This window comes from Physeter macrocephalus, chromosome 20 (genome assembly GCF_002837175.3).
Source record: "Physeter macrocephalus isolate SW-GA chromosome 20, ASM283717v5, whole genome shotgun sequence".
NCBI lineage: Eukaryota > Metazoa > Chordata > Mammalia > Artiodactyla > Physeteridae > Physeter > Physeter macrocephalus.
In genome coordinates, this window is record NC_041233.1 from 55,934,309 (window position 1) to 55,951,645 (window position 17,337).

Genomic DNA, 17,337 nt, shown 5'->3' on the forward strand with positions numbered 1-17,337 from the left:
CATTTCCCTTTGTGTTTTCCGTAGGGCCCATTCCATTATTACCCTCTCCCACAATGTTCACTATAGCTCATAATAAACAGGCAGATGGTCAGCTAGACAGTTCATTTTACTTACAACTTTCCATGTAGCAGACACAGTCAGTAGTTTAAAGTGGATAGTTTTAAAGAGGAAATTGTAGTGGGCAACATAGTCACATCCCATTATCTCTACTCCTTTCTTTCCCAGATTATGAAGCAGCTGTGGAATTTGGATGGGTTGACCCTTCAGCTTTTGAAATGAACTTTGATTGGTTTGAGTGAATCAGTAAAGCCCATCACACTGGCCATCGTGATTGGTTTGGGAATGGGTCCATGCCATAATTCCAACTAACGAGACATGTTCACTGGAGGTGAACTAGGAAGCACAAAGTCTCAGACATACTATATCAGTCTCAGTATGAAGGCAGTGCTATGGACATCAGAGTCCTTGATGACAGGGTTCAGGCTCTGGATCAACCCATCCACAGAGGTCGTGAGGATGGAGCACCATGTTGGGATTAGTGCCCTTGTAAGAAAAGACGGAAGAAAGCCTCTCTTGCTCTCTCTGCCATGTGAGGACATATGTGATAAGGCAGCTGTTTGTAAGCCAGGAAGAGAGCCTCACCAGAACCTAACCATGGCAGCTCCATGCCTCTGAAATGATTCACAGGCAAGCTACCTTTGGGGGGCTCTGAGGGTGGCATCGTCACCTAAATAAATGAAGATTACAAAGAAGAACAAGGAGGAGAAGGGGAAGGAAAGAAAAGGTGAGAGGTAACATGGTGAAGAGCAGTACTTCTCACTCATTTCCACCAGAACAGCAGAGAACAATGAAAGCACACCATCCAAAGGCCTGGGGGCATGGCCAGAAAAAGTGTGCCAATATCTTTGAAATCTTATATTTTATTGTAAAAAGTCATGCAAATTCTGCATTCTACTTCATAATGTGCCTTTACTCTTTTATATAAAAATGTTTTCCTAAAAGTGCCATTTTATACCAATTTTTTTTTTTTTTTTTTGGCCATGCTCCGAGGCTTGCGGTATCTTAGTTCCCCAACCAGGGATCGAACCCTTGCCCCCTGCAGTGGAAGCACGGAGTAGCCACTGGACCGCCAGGGAGTTCCCTATAGCAAGTCTTTGAAATGATCTCTTGGCCCTGCCCTACCTATCCTGGCATGCTTACACCCCAATGTGAGTAGCACAAGTGCATCAGAAAAAGCGCTGGATTCAGTTTTAAAATCTGAGTTCCTTTTCCGATTCCATCCCTTCACAGCCATATGACCTTGCAAAATCACTCACCTTCTTTAAGCTTCTCTTTCCTCATGAGTAAAAGGGAAGATGACATCTCTTCGGCCTTTCTCACAGGGCTGTCAAGCTCCAAGGAGATAATGTGAGAGAGAGAGACTTGGGAGACCAGGAATCTCTGATCCTATCGCCCTGTAGGGTGGTATCAGTATTATTTCAAGACCATTTTGGAAGTTTCCCCAGCCCAGACTAATCCATTCATGGACAAACCTTTCCAATACCTTTTTGTCTGATCCTTGCTCTTGTGCTAGGAAGAGGAATACAGGAAGGCAAAAAGGATGAGGAGAGGTTATTTATAATCAGGTGTCAAGGGGATGGGGGAGAAGTCGGATCTTATTTTCATGTGACTCTACATCTCTTGGTTCCCCTCATTTCTACATCTTCCATCTTTAATATGGAAGCTCAAGCTTTCCTACTCAGAAGAATACTGAGCCTGTATCCCCTGTCCTTGCCTTATGAACAAATCACCTAAGATTCAGGGTAGAGCAGGAAAGACAAGCTGGTTTCATCTTCAGCACCAGCTCTGACCCATGGGTTGCTTGGAACACTGTATTAAGAAAACCACTCAGTGGGAATCGTTGCAGAGGTCAATTGGAGATGTCTGCCACAGGCACAGAAAATGAGAACAGCAGCACATGTGCCATCACTGGCCACCCCTGGTTTAGAGGCTTAAGATGAGTCAACTCTAAAAAATGCAGCAAATATTAAAAGCTGGAAGGTTTTCAGAAAAATCTCAAATATGAGGATTTTCATCCTCTGGGACATTTACAAAGTCAGTAATATTGGCTTATGTCTTATTTTTAATAATATGAAGGGCCAACTCATCTGTGATAGGATTAAATAGGTTAACTAAATGTCAAGTTTCCTTTTGGATAGAATAGTATCAACTCCATTCTCTAACCTAGGGTGTATTATGCTAGTCACTACATTTGTTGAAATCACAGAAAATTTGGGGATGTTATTGGTCAACCTGACAGTCCAGCATTGAACCTATGAACAATTGTGGACATAAATACAGACTGAAAACCGAGATAAGTGACTGACTTCAGGGAATAATACTAAAAAAAACCCCAAAACAGAAAACAAAAACAGAGTCATGGTGATTAAGGGTGTCGGGAATCACTGTTCTAATGAAATCTGGTGTCAATCTTAATGCAACTGCTTCAAATCCTACCCCATATTTCTGAGGACTCTAGGGGCTTCAGATTTGGATGAACACTCCATGAGTTTATTTCAAAATACTATTTCTATTTTAGCATGTGTTACTTGAGACTTTTAAAAAATAACAAACAGCTTCCATTAAGTAAAGTATCTTTTTTGTTGTAGAATTCTAAGGGGTTTAGCACTGTGTACATGCACAGCATTTAAGCTTTTAGGAATTTATTTTACCACTTTGGTGCGTTCAGGTTGGTTGAAAGCAGGCCCTTTTGGGTAAAAGGCCTTGTTGGGCTTTAAAAGCTGTCAATTTGCCTTTATCTGCTCTTTAGGCAACTAGACTTCCTGGCTGAGTAGAGAATGTTTGGTTAGTTTTGGTCATGTCTTATACTGCAAGAAGCTACACACAATAATAAGAGATGCAGTAATTAAATATTTTTGGAATTTCTTATTTTATTTTTCTGGGTTACCTTGGGGCCCACTGTTTTGAGCTTCCTTTGCAAATGAATTCTTGCATTTTAAGTAATTAGCCTTTGAGGAAGGGACTGTGAGATGGGTCACACTTCAGAGAAAACCAGGCGTGGAGAGTGACATGCTGGCGTTGGGTGTCTGTAGGGGAGATGAGCACAGAGAAGACACAGGCTCTCCTGTGTCTCTCCTCAAAGCAATGGGGAGGTGGTTTTAGTAAGAAGGGGTCTTTCTGGTGGTACCTTCCTGCTCCGCACTTCCTTATCCTCATTCTCTTAAATGTTTCCTCCCTCTCTTTGCCTCCCTTTCTCCTTTCCTTTCCCCTTTATGTTTCTTTACTATCCCTCTTTTTTTCTAATTTCCCTCCATTCTCCTGCTTTTTCTCATCTCCTTCTTTCTCTCTTCCCCATCCCTTCATTTTTGTCCTAACTGCCATCCTCTGGTTTTTCTGTGAAGACCATTTTCCACTGCGGCATCAGACTGCATTTCCTAAAGTGTATTCCACCAAGCTCCAGGTTCATGAGATGCTTTGTGGAAAATAAAAAAAGATGAGGTGGGGAGTGGGAGGTGAAGCTGGATCTGTGGTTACATTGCATACCATGTCTCCCCCTTGGAGCTTCAGCACACCCATTAGCATTTTATACGTTCTGAGAAATCCTGCTGTGAAGAAACTGGTCTAACCTGGCTTGTCCCACTGCTCCCCAAACCTCTTTGACCTCAGTGTCTTTTCCCTTCAAATAAATGAATCTCATTGAGAATACATTAGGGGAACCCCTGTGGGAGAGCCTCTCCTCTTGGCTCACCTTGGAGCTTCAGAGCATTGACTTCCTCCAGTTGTACCTGATGTCAAGGCATCTTCTCGCTTGTCTGAGCCTTTCTGAAGGCCATCACAGCCAGGGGCTCCTCTTCTGTCTCTTCCCTTCACTGCCCAACATGGCAAAAGACATGGTACCAAAAAGATTCAGACATGCAAAATTTCTATATTGCTCACCTCTCGTGTTAAATGTTTAAGGTTGGTTGGTGGTTCTTTTTTCTTTTCTTTTCTTTCTTTCTTTTATTTGCCTAACAAATTGTCAAAGATTGTTTTTGAAGAATAATATGCAGCATGGCAGAGGTTCAAGCAGGGGAACATTTTGATTCCCTGCTGGTGGCAATGTAAATTGGTATAATCATTCTAGAGGGCTATTTGACAATATGTAGCTAAAGTCTTAGAATTCTACTTTTGGGACTTTATCCTAAGAAAATAATTAAGGATGTATGCAAAGATTTAGCTACAAGGATTTTTTTTTTTCCTGGAGTGTTGTTTATAATAGAAAAAACTTGGAAACAACCGTAATATCCAACAATGGGAAGCTGGTTGAGTGTACTGTGGCATGTTCATGTGATGGGGTATTATGTAGTCCTTACGAGTAGAGTTTTAGGAGAGTATTTACTGACATAAAGTAGATGCCCAAGATCAATTCTGTGTAAAAAAAATACATATGTACAATGTACATTTTTGTAAAATCAACATTCATTGACTGTTATACATACATATAAATATGTAAAAGCAAGAACAGTCACCAAAATTTAGCAGTAATTGTCTCTTACTGGGTAGTAGGATTTCAGCAGCTTCTTGTTCATTTCTGCTTTCTGACTTTTATATAAAGAGCAGTGAAAGGAATAGATAAGTTAGAAAAATTAGCAAGAGTGGTTGATGATCCCATACAAGTTTTGTTAGCATTTGAACTCCCAGCTTACTCCAAATAGGGCCCTGTCAACACCAACTGGGACTTTTCTGTCTCCTGGGGGTAAGTACTCCATGAGGAAGGTCAAAGAGAAAGTCAACCTTCCTTCTGCTATCTGAGGAAATCTGGATACGAGAGCCAGTTTCTAATGTTGTGATGCTGCAATTTACTGGGGGGGAAAAAAGATCAACACACCCCACCATCTATTTATTTAATATTAAAAATAATATTTCACTGAGTTTGGCTGGCGTCAACTTGAGCAGTTACTCATACAGGAATTCAAACAAAAGCAGCACTGGCCCTGGGCCAGTGGGCTGGTGCTGGGTGGTCCATGTCCATCCTCAGCTCAGAGTAGCTCCTAGGCTGCTTTCAGACCTGCTTCGGGTTGAGAAGATGATGTATTCATTTATTTATTAGAAATGTTTTAACAGGAAATGCTAATAGTTTGCATTTAGGGAGAACTGCTCTGGAGACAGCTGGAAGAACCCAGCAGACGTGGCTGGGAAGGAGATTGCTACTCTCATCCTTGGAGTCAGATCAGGGCCTGTTGTAAAAGTCTACACTGGGGCCCCACGCACCAAGTTAGCCCAGAAGATGCTGGTTGCTTTGCTTCAGGACAGAAACAGGAGCAGGGCCGTTCTTTCAGCTGCCCTGTTTCCCTTCTCTATTGCCATTTGTTTCTTAGGAACCTGAAGGTGTGTTTTCAATGTGGCCATGAACACAGATGTTGGCTCTGCTAGGAATGAACAGGTCCTGTGGACACGAACGTTCAGGTGGGAGTGTGTGAGCCGAGGTGTAAGCAAGCACATGTGTAACTCGAACCCACTTTTAGTGTGACTGTGGGCTGGTGGAGTTATGTGTGAGTTCAGGGGTTACATGTGCACATCTTTTCAGTGTATCAGGATGAGTGAAAGACAAGTGTTTGCAGGGGATTTCAGGCGTGTCCTCAAGCTCCAGAGTGCATTCCAATGTTGGATCATATTCATGGGTATGGGCTTGTGGAGCCCAGAGAAAAAATGAAAGACAGGGGTAGTACAAATCAAGCCCGAATGTTTATGTATGAGAGGAACATGAGCAGGTTTGTGTATCTTTAAAAATCCTCTTCCAGCTGTTTTGGAAGATGGTAGGACTTCATTCGTTGGGGGAGGGCGTGACTACAGTGCCGTGGGGAACGGGGTCCAATGTCTAACCCAGTCTGGCACGACAACAGCGCTGTTCCTGTGTTTCCAGATAACAATAGAGGCGAAGCCTAACCCTGGAAACCAGTCAAGATTCCCAGAGATAACTCGGGCAGCAAGAGCACTGTCAATGAAAAGAAACTGACCTTTCGCCTTCTGGAGTCACAGAATTCCCACAAATGCTGTGTCCTCATCAGCTCTGGCAGGCCCGCCACCACAGCCCAGACTTTGACGCCAATTCATAAACAGCACGGAGGGGGCTGTGCTAGAAGTCAGAGCTTCTCCACCTCCAGCACCTCAAAATACAGGCTCCCTGCCGCCCCATTTTCTTCTAGAGGTTAACCTTCTCCCCAGGCTCACAAAGTTATGAGACAGCCTTTAAGGGGTTTTCCTCTGACAGTGTGGTTTAGTCTGCGGCTGCTGAAGAGACCTCAGGTGAGACTTTAGCCTTTCAGAAATGTGTTCTAAAATCTGAATGGAGAGCCTTTGGAAGGACTGAAAAGCCTTGGGAGTCTCAGGGCAAGGGTAGTGGAGGACTTGGGCTGGGGTGGGGAGGAGTCGGTGAGAGAGGACGAGGGAGAGGAGTCTGTGTCTAAGACAGTGAGAGGTACAAGGTTAGAAATTCATTAAATTTCTCGTTTAAGGTCACACAATTAATGAATCTCTTTGAGCCCCAGCTTCCTCAGCAAAATGAGAATGTTAGAGTTTCTGGTTTTTAAATCCAATAAACTAGGACTTTATTCCTTAACAACTGCTTTCCCCCACCACCCTAAAAACCATTAAGTATCATCACATAAACCACTAGAACAATGGTTTTCAACCTTGGCTGCACATGGAATTGCTGGAGAAGGTGTCGACAATGTTAATGCATGAATTCCACCTCCAGAGATTCTGATGGAATTCATCTGGGTAAGGCCTGGACACCAGGACCACTCTCTCCTTTCTTGAATCCTCTTGTCAACTCTTATCCTGAAATGTAGGTATTTTCTAAAGTTCTGTCCTTAACTCTCATCTTTCTCTATATTTTCTCTATATTTCTCTTCTCGTTCATTCCCACATCTTCAACTATCATTTCTTCGAGGATCATGTCCAAATCCATGTAATTCCTGATCTATTTATCCAGGTTTCTTTTGCCTACCTACTTCTGGAATGATGCTGTGTCTCCAACACATGCTCTGTTCCAAGCTCAACATCTTGAGTTCTATTCTTTGGTTTCCCTATTTCTGTAATGATACATTGCCCCATTAGCCTATCACCAAGACTTGAAGTGTTAGTGTTATCTTTGTTGATTTAAAAAATGTATTAACATGAGTATTGGTACATAACCTCTCTGCCACAACATAAACTTCTCTACTACCCACCAGGAAGAGAATATTGTCTTTGATAGCTTTGCTAAGCCTGCCCTCTAAGTAGAGTTCTGCCTTTTCCAGGATGGTCCCTAGGCTTTGTGATTCAAAATAGGGGGAATGGATAAACAGAGACAAGACTGAAAAGGCGGAAGGAAAGGAGGAGATGAACAAAAGACAGAACAGAAGAAATGGAAAGTGAGGGGTTAAGACAGTGAGGAGCTCCAGAGCTGCTGAAATGTAAGAATCAGGTGAGGAAAAGTTTAAGAACTGTTCCTAAAATTTATGCTTTTTAGTGTTCTTAGAAAATGGCAAGAAAAATTTGAATTTGTTTTAAAATAGTTCTGGTTGCCAGACTGTTTTTCAGTTCAGCATTGCTTTGAGACTGAGCCTTGTGATGTCCAGCTTATATTTGGGTTATACATGACACCTCCTTCCTCATTTGCCACATCTAAACAGTTGCCAAACCCTGTAATTTTTTTCCCTTCCAGTCTTATCACTACTGCCCAACAACACCATACATGCCAGCTCGACTTCCTCACACCTCCAACTTTTTTCTTTCTTTGAACTTTGGCTCATTCTGTTTCCTACCCCCAGAATCACTGCCTATATCCATCATAAGTTCTTTCTATATTTCAAAACCCAGCTCAGATTCCACCTTCTCAAGGAGACCTTCCCTGTTGGCGCTTTACACATTCTACATTCCTTCCTGCCCTTGCACATGCAATTTTCCAAAACAACAGTAATAATAATGATGGGAGTTCCCTGGTGGCCTAGTGGTTAGGGTTAGGCGCTGTCACTGGCATGGCCCAGGTTCAGTCCCTGGTCAGGGAACTGAGATCCCACAAGCGGCACTGTGGCCAAAATATGAAAAAAAAAAAAAAAAAAAAAAAAATGATGATGGTGGTACCAACGACTAATATTTAGATTGAGCTCATTGTGTCCAGGCACTATTATAAGTGCTTTGCACATATTATTTCGTTTAATTCTTGCAACAGCCCTGTAAGGTAGTACTGTGGGAACTAAGGAAGGGTAAAGCGACTTCCCTAAGGTTACACGGCTATAACTGTCACCAACAGGATTTGAATCCAGGCCTCAGAATCTGTATTATTTCTAGAGTGTACTTACATTTTCATACTTCAATACATGACTGAATATGTTCCTGTCATTCCTCTATGTCTACAGGCAGTTTTCATTTGTTACTGCTTCACATTTTGCACCTCCCCCTAATCAACAGTCTCAAATAAATGCTTGTGCTTCACTATCGTCACTTACATAGTCACTTAACAATTCCCACTGCTATCCAAATAGAAGACATCAGCATGTGCATGATCAGGATTTTGACTTACAGAGGTTCACTTTAGGTTGAAGTCTTCAGCGACACTTAATCTAAGAGCAGGGAGCATATGTTTATAAATGTTACCTTTGAGTTTCATCTTCTTCCTCTTCATCTTCTTCCTCATAATGTCTTTGACATGTCAGCTATAAAGCAAACCACAGAATGTCCATACTTGAGTGAGGTGAAGATTTAATGCTGCTGCTCTAGTTCAAGTGGCTGCACCTAGAACTACAGTTGTGTTTTGCCAGTCATTGTGAACTACACACACAGTGATTTAATACAGCTTGGTTTATATTCAGATGCAGCTCTGTTCTAACATCTTGGAGTGAGCAGTGAGGTTGCTTTTAAAGAAAAGGGCAATTCACTTGGTCAGGAACGGTTTTCAGGTGAAGAAAACTATAGTTTTAGTTGAGAAATACATAAGCCGATTATTTTTAATTCTATAAAATATACAAATACTTTTCAGGATAAAAGCATGCTTTAAATTTTAAATGCAAACTATTGGCCATGATTAAGGACTGATCTACTCCCCCACATGAAACAACCCCCAAAATTGACAGAATATCTGAAACAATGGTTTGAAAGGCACTGAATATAAGACAAAGAAGGATAGTGATCCCTGAGAGATGTGAAACAAATGAAGTAAGCACTTATAATTGCCCCAGATTACTGCCTTGAGAGAGTTTCCAGGCCATAGCACAGAGAGGGTGCCCAGGCAGAGCCAGGCAAACTCAATGAGATGAAAAAACAAAGCTGAGAGTCTGAGGAGACTAAGGCTGCTGGAGTTCTTAAGAGAGAACTGCACAGAAAGAGGAAGTTCTAGAGGTTTGCAGAAGGTTCTCACTTCAGTATTCAGCTGAGGACTGATCAGCACATACATATCAAGAAACTATCTGAGGCCAGAGAATCATCTAAAAAGGTTAGAGGTAATGGACTGGCACTCACATAGGGCTAAGAAGAGTGTCTGTTCTCACCAGCCAGACTTGAAAACGTCAAGATTCGTGGCTCGGGGGATAAGAGTACACAGAAGGATACTGCTCTGTAGTAAAGACTAATTAGTCCTAGGCTGAACACTGCCCCAGTCCTACCTAACAAATCTTAAAAACAAGACCCAAAAGCATTAAGCTCTTCCTAAGTGATTTAACCAAATCCTAGAACAAAGCTCCAGAATATTTAAAGAAATATGGAAAAGACAATGTGGTCTGGACTACTAGGACTACTGAGTTTAGCAAGGTTGCATGATACCAGATCAATACGCAAAAATTAATGGTATTTCCACATACTGGCCTGAGCAATCAGAAATTAAAATTTAAATAAACAATACTATTTACAAGAGTATTAAAAGATATAAAATGCTTAGGTATAAATCTGACAACAGGTATGAAAGAACTATACTCTGCAAACTACAAAGCGATGTTGAGAGATTAAAGACATAGATTGTGTTTTCAACAAATGATGATGACAAAATTGGAGATCTGTATATGAAAAATGGACCATAGCTTTAAATGTAAGACCTAAAACTATAAAATTTATAGAAGAAAACATAGGAGAAAACCTTTGTGACCTGGGTTAGGTAAAGATTTCTTAGATACAACCCCAAAAGCACATTCTATAAAAAACCAAATTGGTAAATTGGACTTTATCAAAATTTAAAACTTCTGCTCTTTGAAAGACGCTACTAAGAGAATGAAAAGACAATGATAATTGAAAGGAAATATTTGCAAATCATGTATGTAATAAAAGTCTTATATCCAGAATAAAGAACTCTCAAAACTTAGTAATAAGAAAAAACCCAATAATAAACAATTAACCCATCCAACAAGAAAATGGCAAAAGATCCGAACAGACACTTCACCACAAGGACATGTAGATGACAAATAAGCACATGAAAAGATGCTCAACTTCATTAGACATTAAGGAAACGCAAATTAAAACCACAATGAAATACTACCATGTATCTATTAGAATAGTTAAAATTGAAACACAGATGATACCAAGGGTTGGTGAAAATGTGGAGGAACTAGAACTTTTGTCCACTGTTGGTGGGAATGTAAAATGGTCCAACCACTTTGGAAAACAGTTTGGTAATTTCTTTAAAATTAAAACATAACTCTCGCATGATCCAGCAATTTTGCTCCTAGATATTTACCCCAAATAAATGAAAGCATATGTCCATACAAAGACTTATACGTGAATGGTCATAGCAGGCTTATTTGTAATAACCAAAGGTGTGGTCCCCAGACCAGCACTATCAACATCACCTGGGATGATGCTGATTGTTAGAAATGCAAATTCTCATACCCCACCCCAGACCTACTGAATGAGGGGGTTTATGAGTTTACCATTTTCCATTTGGACTGGAAATTGTCCCAGCAATATGAGATTAGCAAACCCTTTAGGTCATTCTGATGCAAACTAAAGTGTGATAACCACAAGCCCCCCGACTCCACCCCATCCCTTACCCCAGATGATGCTGGTACCCCAACCACACTTTGGGAGCAACTACTTCAGAACAATGCTTCTTAAACTTCATTGTGCATATAAATCCCCTGGAGATCTTGTGCAAATACCAATTCTGATTCGTAGGTCTGGGAGGGTGGGGTCTAGAGAATCTTCATTTCTAATAAGCTCCCAGGTAATACTGATTCTGCTGGCCCTGGGAATTCTGGTAAAGATTATCCTTGGAAATGCCCTAATTTCTTAAAAGCAGACCTCATTTGGCTACCTCAGTTCTTCTCCTATAGAGAACCCATTGAGTGTTAGGATAGAATCTAGGCTTCTTTATTCTCTTCTGTTCTAGTACCTACCCAGTTTTGGAAGAGAACTAAAACCCTTCCCTTTCCAGCAGAAAGGGGCTCTCTTCTGGAATGTTCTCTTGGCTGCCTTAGATTCTGACATTCCCTTAGAGCCTAGACCAGAGGATCCCAATATTAATTCACCTATGAAGCTTTTTAAAAATACCGATGCCTGGACCCAGGAGATTCTGTTTGGATTGGTCTGGTGTGAAGCCTAGGCAGCAGTATTTTTAATGGTCCCCTGGTGATCTTACTGTGAGCCAGAACTTAGAATCACTAACTAGCTGACTAGCTTACATGTACCCCCAGACTGTCCCCTCTTATATTCATTCAACAAGTATTGATAAACCATCCTCTATTTCCCTCCCAGGCTCTGAGCTACTGTGCTGGGGATACCAAGATGAGTAGGCCATGGTCCCTGCCTTCATGAAGTTAAAGTCTGGTGGGAAAGACAGAGAAGTCTACACAATTTTCATACCTATGATAACTGCTACAACAGAGATATCTCATTCGGTCGATATTTATTAACAATTTACAAGTTTTAGGCACTAGGAATGTTACAGTGAGCTAGACAGACACAATCTCTACCTTAATGGAGCTCATGTCCAATGGGAGCCCCAAGTTACAAGGGACACAGAAGAGGGGGCCCTAATTCAAACTGAGAATCATCAGTAAAGGACTCCCGAAGGTTCTGAAGCTTCCACTGAATCTTTTTTTTTTTGTCTGTGTTGGGTCTTCGTTGCTGTGCACGGGCTTTCTCTAGTTGCGGCAAGCGGGGGGCTACTCTTTGTTGCGGTGCGCCTGCTTCTCATTGCGGTGGCTTCTCATTGTGGAGCACGGGCTCTAGGCGCGCAGGCTTCAGTAGTTGTGGCACGCGGGCTCCATAGTTGTGGCTCGTGGGCTCTAGAGCGCAGGCTCAGTAGTTGTGGTGCACGGGCTCAGTTGTTCCACGGCATGTGGGATCTTCCCGGGCCAGGGCTCGAACCCATGTCCCCTGCGTTGGCAGGCAGATTCTTAACCACTGCACCACCAGGGAAGCCCCTCCACTGCATCTTAAAACCTCATATCATCCAGGCCCAAGAAGAGGGGAGAGTAATCCTGGCAGAAAAGACAGCATGGGCAAAGGCCCGGAGGTATGAAAGAGAGCGTGGCACATTCAGAGAACTGGCAACACCACAGCCAAGGGGGCTTCCCAAGAGCCCAACTCTTGGGATTTGTCTAATGGCTTCTCCCCTTCCTCCATCCTCATGCTTAAGGCCGCCTTTCCCCTTCCACTTAATAACAGTCTTCAGGGTTCAGACATGCACAGTTGTCTTCCAGCTCATTCTACAAACCCAGAACGCCACTATTCTGACACCGTTTATACGGCAGTTTCAGGCGAAAACCTTCTTCCTCTCTTCAGACTGAGACCGCTTCCCAGACGCACCCCGTTTCCTCTTTTCTGCTCCCACCACCAGAAAAGGTCTCCAGGTGGCGCCCTTTCACTCAGTTCTGCTATGGTCAGGCACACCCATTTTCCCACCTAATTTCCTCTCCACTGAATTTCCTCCCCGCAAACCCCAGGGCTGGAACCTTAATCTGAGGAAGAGGATCACAGGAAGCATATTCAATACACAAGCCAGTGAAGTTGTTCAGTTTGCGCCTCTCCCTTAGTTCAAGCAGCAGGGTTCATTGTTAGCTCTCTCCTCCCTTCAGCTTCCGTTGCAGCACATTGTGCCTCCTACCCAAGACTTCCCCAACTCCACCCACCGTAAGCTGGATGGTCCCCACTCCTCGGTGAAGTTTTTCTTTTCACACAGACAATGCGTGCTCAAAGAATTGTTCCTCGGATGATTTGACATCTGGACACGGATGAGGGTACATTTTTAAGGGGGAAAAAAAAAGAATCGAGATCCAACATGCCAATCCCTATCCCCTGCTCTTCGCCTAAGAGAGAACCGGAAGGATGTTTCCCTCCCGTAGACGCTGCTGTCAAGAAGCAAGCTGCTGAGAATTCCCTGGTGGTCCAGTGGTTAGGACTCCGCGCTTTCACTGCTGAGGGCCTGGCTTTGGGGAACTAAGATTATGCAAGCCGTGTAGCGCGGCCGAAGAAAACAGCAAGCTGCTACTGATCTCCTCATGGAGTAACCTGTTTTAACGATCACAACAATCGTGGCAATTGCTTCCCCCGACCGTTTCCCCTCCCCACCATGTTTCTAGCCATGCTTACTAACACTGAGGCAGGAAAATAAGACCCCAACAGAAAGGTAGTGAGGAATTGTTATCAACGTTCCTGAGAGCAAAAGCCAGGCGTAAATAATCTTGGTAACCCACATAGCACCTAGCACAGTGCCTTATCTAGTCCAGGCGGATTACTCTGTATCAGACACAAATAGAGCAAAAAATACGTGATGGATTCCAGCCTACTCGGAGAATGGAAGCTGCAGCAGTACAAGGCCAATTCCAGGGTTTACCCTAAAGTCCATTTCCCTGTTTATTTCCACTTACTATGTATGGGTTGAGAAGGTGTTTCAATTGCTCTATCAGACAACGTTTATTGAGCATACGCTGCCTACTGGTGCTGTGACCCTGTGACTGGATGAGAATTCTCATAGGGCCAATCGGACATAAGGACTTACCCTACTAATGACATAAACAACGCTTCTAATGAGCTCTTCCTTAGCATGCTTGTCCACTCGGGAATAACCAAACTGCAGGGCAGTTATGGATTAAAGATAGCTGTCAATTTTTTGCTGCTTCTCCCATTGTTATGTGGAGTCTGAGTCCTCTTTCCTTGAATCTGGCTGGCCTGAGTGACTTGCTTGACCAATAGAGTGTGATGGAAGTGAAGTAAGTTCTGGGACTTTCAAGACTACATTATAAGAAGCCTTGCAGCTTCCACCCAGACCTCCTGGAACAACTGCTCTGGAGTAAACCAGCCACTATACAAGAAATCTGATTACCCTGACACCACCCTGCTGTTAGGAAGCTGGAGCTGGGAAAGGGCATATGGAAAGATACTTTACCAGCCCAGCTTTACACGAGTGAAGAAACCTTCAGATGGCTCTAGACTCAGCTGTCATCTGATAGTCACTGAATGAAGGACCCCACGTGAGAACCACCCAACTGAGCTTATCAACCCCTAGAAACATCATAGATAATGATAAAGTATTTGTTCTTCTATACTACATCAAAAACAAACAACTCTGGCTAGGTAAGTTATTATCATTGGGGGAAGCTGAGTGAAGTGTACATAGGAAATCTCTGTAGCATTTTGCAACTACTTATGAATCCTAAATTACTTTTTAAGTTAAAATGCTAGTGTCTTGATCTGGAGAAAATCTATTTTGAAAGAACTAAAGACAGCTGGAGATTTTCCCTGAGCCACATTCCAGATGCTGACAATGCCAGCACTGGCTGCAGCCAACAGGTGTGTGTAACTACAGCCCTAAGTACATTTGCTGGCTTTGAAAGCTCTGGGGAAGGCTCTGACCCCCCACCCTCCCAATGCCAGTGACTCAGCCTTAATCCTAATGTTTCAATCATCACATTCGTGTCTCCTACTGGGGAAACACCCAGCTCTTCCTTCTACCTAGTGAGGAAAGAGACTGCGTCAGCTCTTCGTTTTTCAAAGTCTGACATAATGATATGAACAGGCATGAAATGTCACCCAGCGAAAGGAGATTTTCTCTGCTAGCATTTTTTTTTAATACCTCTTTTCTTTGGTTCAAAACAAAAATCTCATAACAAACAAGTGAATTCATGTCTTCATTCTGCAGTGCTTTAGTGATATCCCCCCTTCTCTAGCTCTCAGGGAGACCATGCACCTCACAGAGACTAATTTTTCTCCCCTCTGAACTAGGCACTGTTGGCATATGGAAGTGTGAGAGACAAAAGACTATAGTGGAAAAGCTTTGGACTTTAATGACCTGGGCTGACATCTCAGTTTTGCCATTTGCAATACAGCCTTGGGATAGTTTTTCATTCTCTCTGAGGGGCAAGAAAGGTCTCCTTACAAACCTCAGGGACTTGTGAAAATCTCAAGTGAGTGCAGTGCTTTGTCAACCAGTGGGCCAGTGAAGGCTATTATTATCACATACCATTGTGTAGCTGGAGGTCAGAGAAGGAAGAGGGAACTGGGCAGGAGCTGTCAGGGGGGACTTGATGGAGGACATGGGTCTAAAGTGGACCTTGGAGGAAGGAAAGGATTGGGAAAGGCAGAAAAGGCATTCCTCCCAAGAGGAACTGAGGAAGGGATTATATCCTGTGGGGGAGGGATGAAAGTAAGGAAACTTGACCTAACCTGTGAGAGTGGTTTTGATTGAGAAACCATATGAAAAACAAGTTTAGGGAGATAAAAGTTCCTCAGATTGGAAGTACCTAGAAAAATAAAGGTGTAGGAAAGGGGAAAGGTACTGGATGAAGGATGCTCACCAACTTCTTACCTGCACTGTACCACAGAATATATCCCATTCTTCTGAAATATTTATTGCTCTCGTCTATACTGCAAAACCACCATAGTGAACCATGTTGGAGAATCGAAATTATGACAGTAACGATGTAATCAAACAGTTAGATTGATGGATACAATGTGTAGGGACGAGGTTCTGAAATTTATTCTTTATGATCTCAGAAACAAAATGATGTTTATCCAGTGGGATGTCTTCTAAAAAATGTAACAAAGTGTCTTCCTACTCAGAAGTTTCTAGGAAAGGGAGCCCTGTACCTTTCTTTTCTTTCACACACTGATCTACCCCAGGGCTAAATCAGCACACTAAGAAGAAAGGGCAGCATGTGTCCCTACACAGCCCTTCACCAAGATTCCATCCAGCTAGAATCTCCATAGCTCCAGTCTGTGATATTCTCTGACCATGGACATCTTGCAACTATTTTTGCATGGGTTCTTCCAAGACACTAAATAAATCTCCTTACAGGGTAAAGACCATGAATCATGAAAAGATCTCATTTTTTTGTAAAGTGGTTCCTAATGTTTCTTTGGCGTCTTATTACTTTTGGGGGACCCCTTTTGTTTAACCTAAGCTTCTTTCTCATAAAAAGGAAATAACCTGAAGAATCTGGTTGAATGCTAGAGAAATGCAAGGTATGACAAATGTAAGAGGAAATTCAGACATATTGTGGCTAAAGACCATTTCAAAAGAATCATGTTAAGACCTCAAAAGCTGCTGTCTCTCCTGTCCTTGCAAGAATCATCCAACAATTTTTTTTTACAAAATTATGGCTAGTCTTTGTATTCAAATTACTACTTGCAAAGCTACAGAGCCAAAATAAATAAAATGATTTCAAAGTGAGAAAAACTTCGTTGATGCCCCAAGACTTGAAGTCTGTGATTGTATCTTGTTCTTTTTGTATTCCTGTTACTTAGCACAATAAGTGTTTGTTGAATGAATAAATGAATACAGTGAGTGCGATCTAATGGTAATAGTGAATAATGTGTCATGAAAATAAGAAAAAATGACAAACCTCTGGGTCCCACACAAAAGCAAATGAGAATGATCAGTGAAGAAAACCTGTGTACGCAATGTGAGAGAAATCGTCATTACTGAGGACAAATATATATTAACTTCCCACAATCCAAAAATAACTATACCAGCTTCTTAGTCTAGAGAGCAAAATATAGCCATAATTCCTATCCAGAGGGAGCTTACAAATTAATGGAGGAAAAAATACACAAACGTATTCCACAGAAATATTTGAAAACAATTATCTACAGACTGTCATGAGAAAGATGATGTGTCAGCAATTGTGCTGGCAAGTTGGAGACTAGGTGGGGTTACTCAGGCAATATGAAATTCCTTATCCTCAACGACCATTTGTTGAGACTGATTCTCCCTGATCATGTGGAGGGAAAGATGAAGTTAAGGATGAGGTTGAAATTGAGAATAAAGTTGAAGATGAAGTGAAAATGAAGATTGGTAGTGAGGGTGGAGGCTGAGGAGAAGTAGAGACTGAAGCTGAGGTTCAGGAATGACTAGGGCTTGGTCATCTATATATTCTGGGATATTCTTGT

General features: G+C 42.3%; 1 long non-coding RNA gene across 1 annotated transcript; it reads left to right on the top strand.

The window, feature by feature from the left end:
• The first annotated feature begins 247 nt into the window (after positions 1–247).
• On the top strand, positions 248–16,731 carry LOC129391644 (uncharacterized). The gene is made up of 3 exons (XR_008616186.1): positions 248–784; positions 7,281–7,447; positions 11,701–16,731. It is a non-coding gene; the product is annotated as an uncharacterized lncRNA (long non-coding RNA).
• Positions 16,732–17,337: the final 606 nt, after the last annotated feature.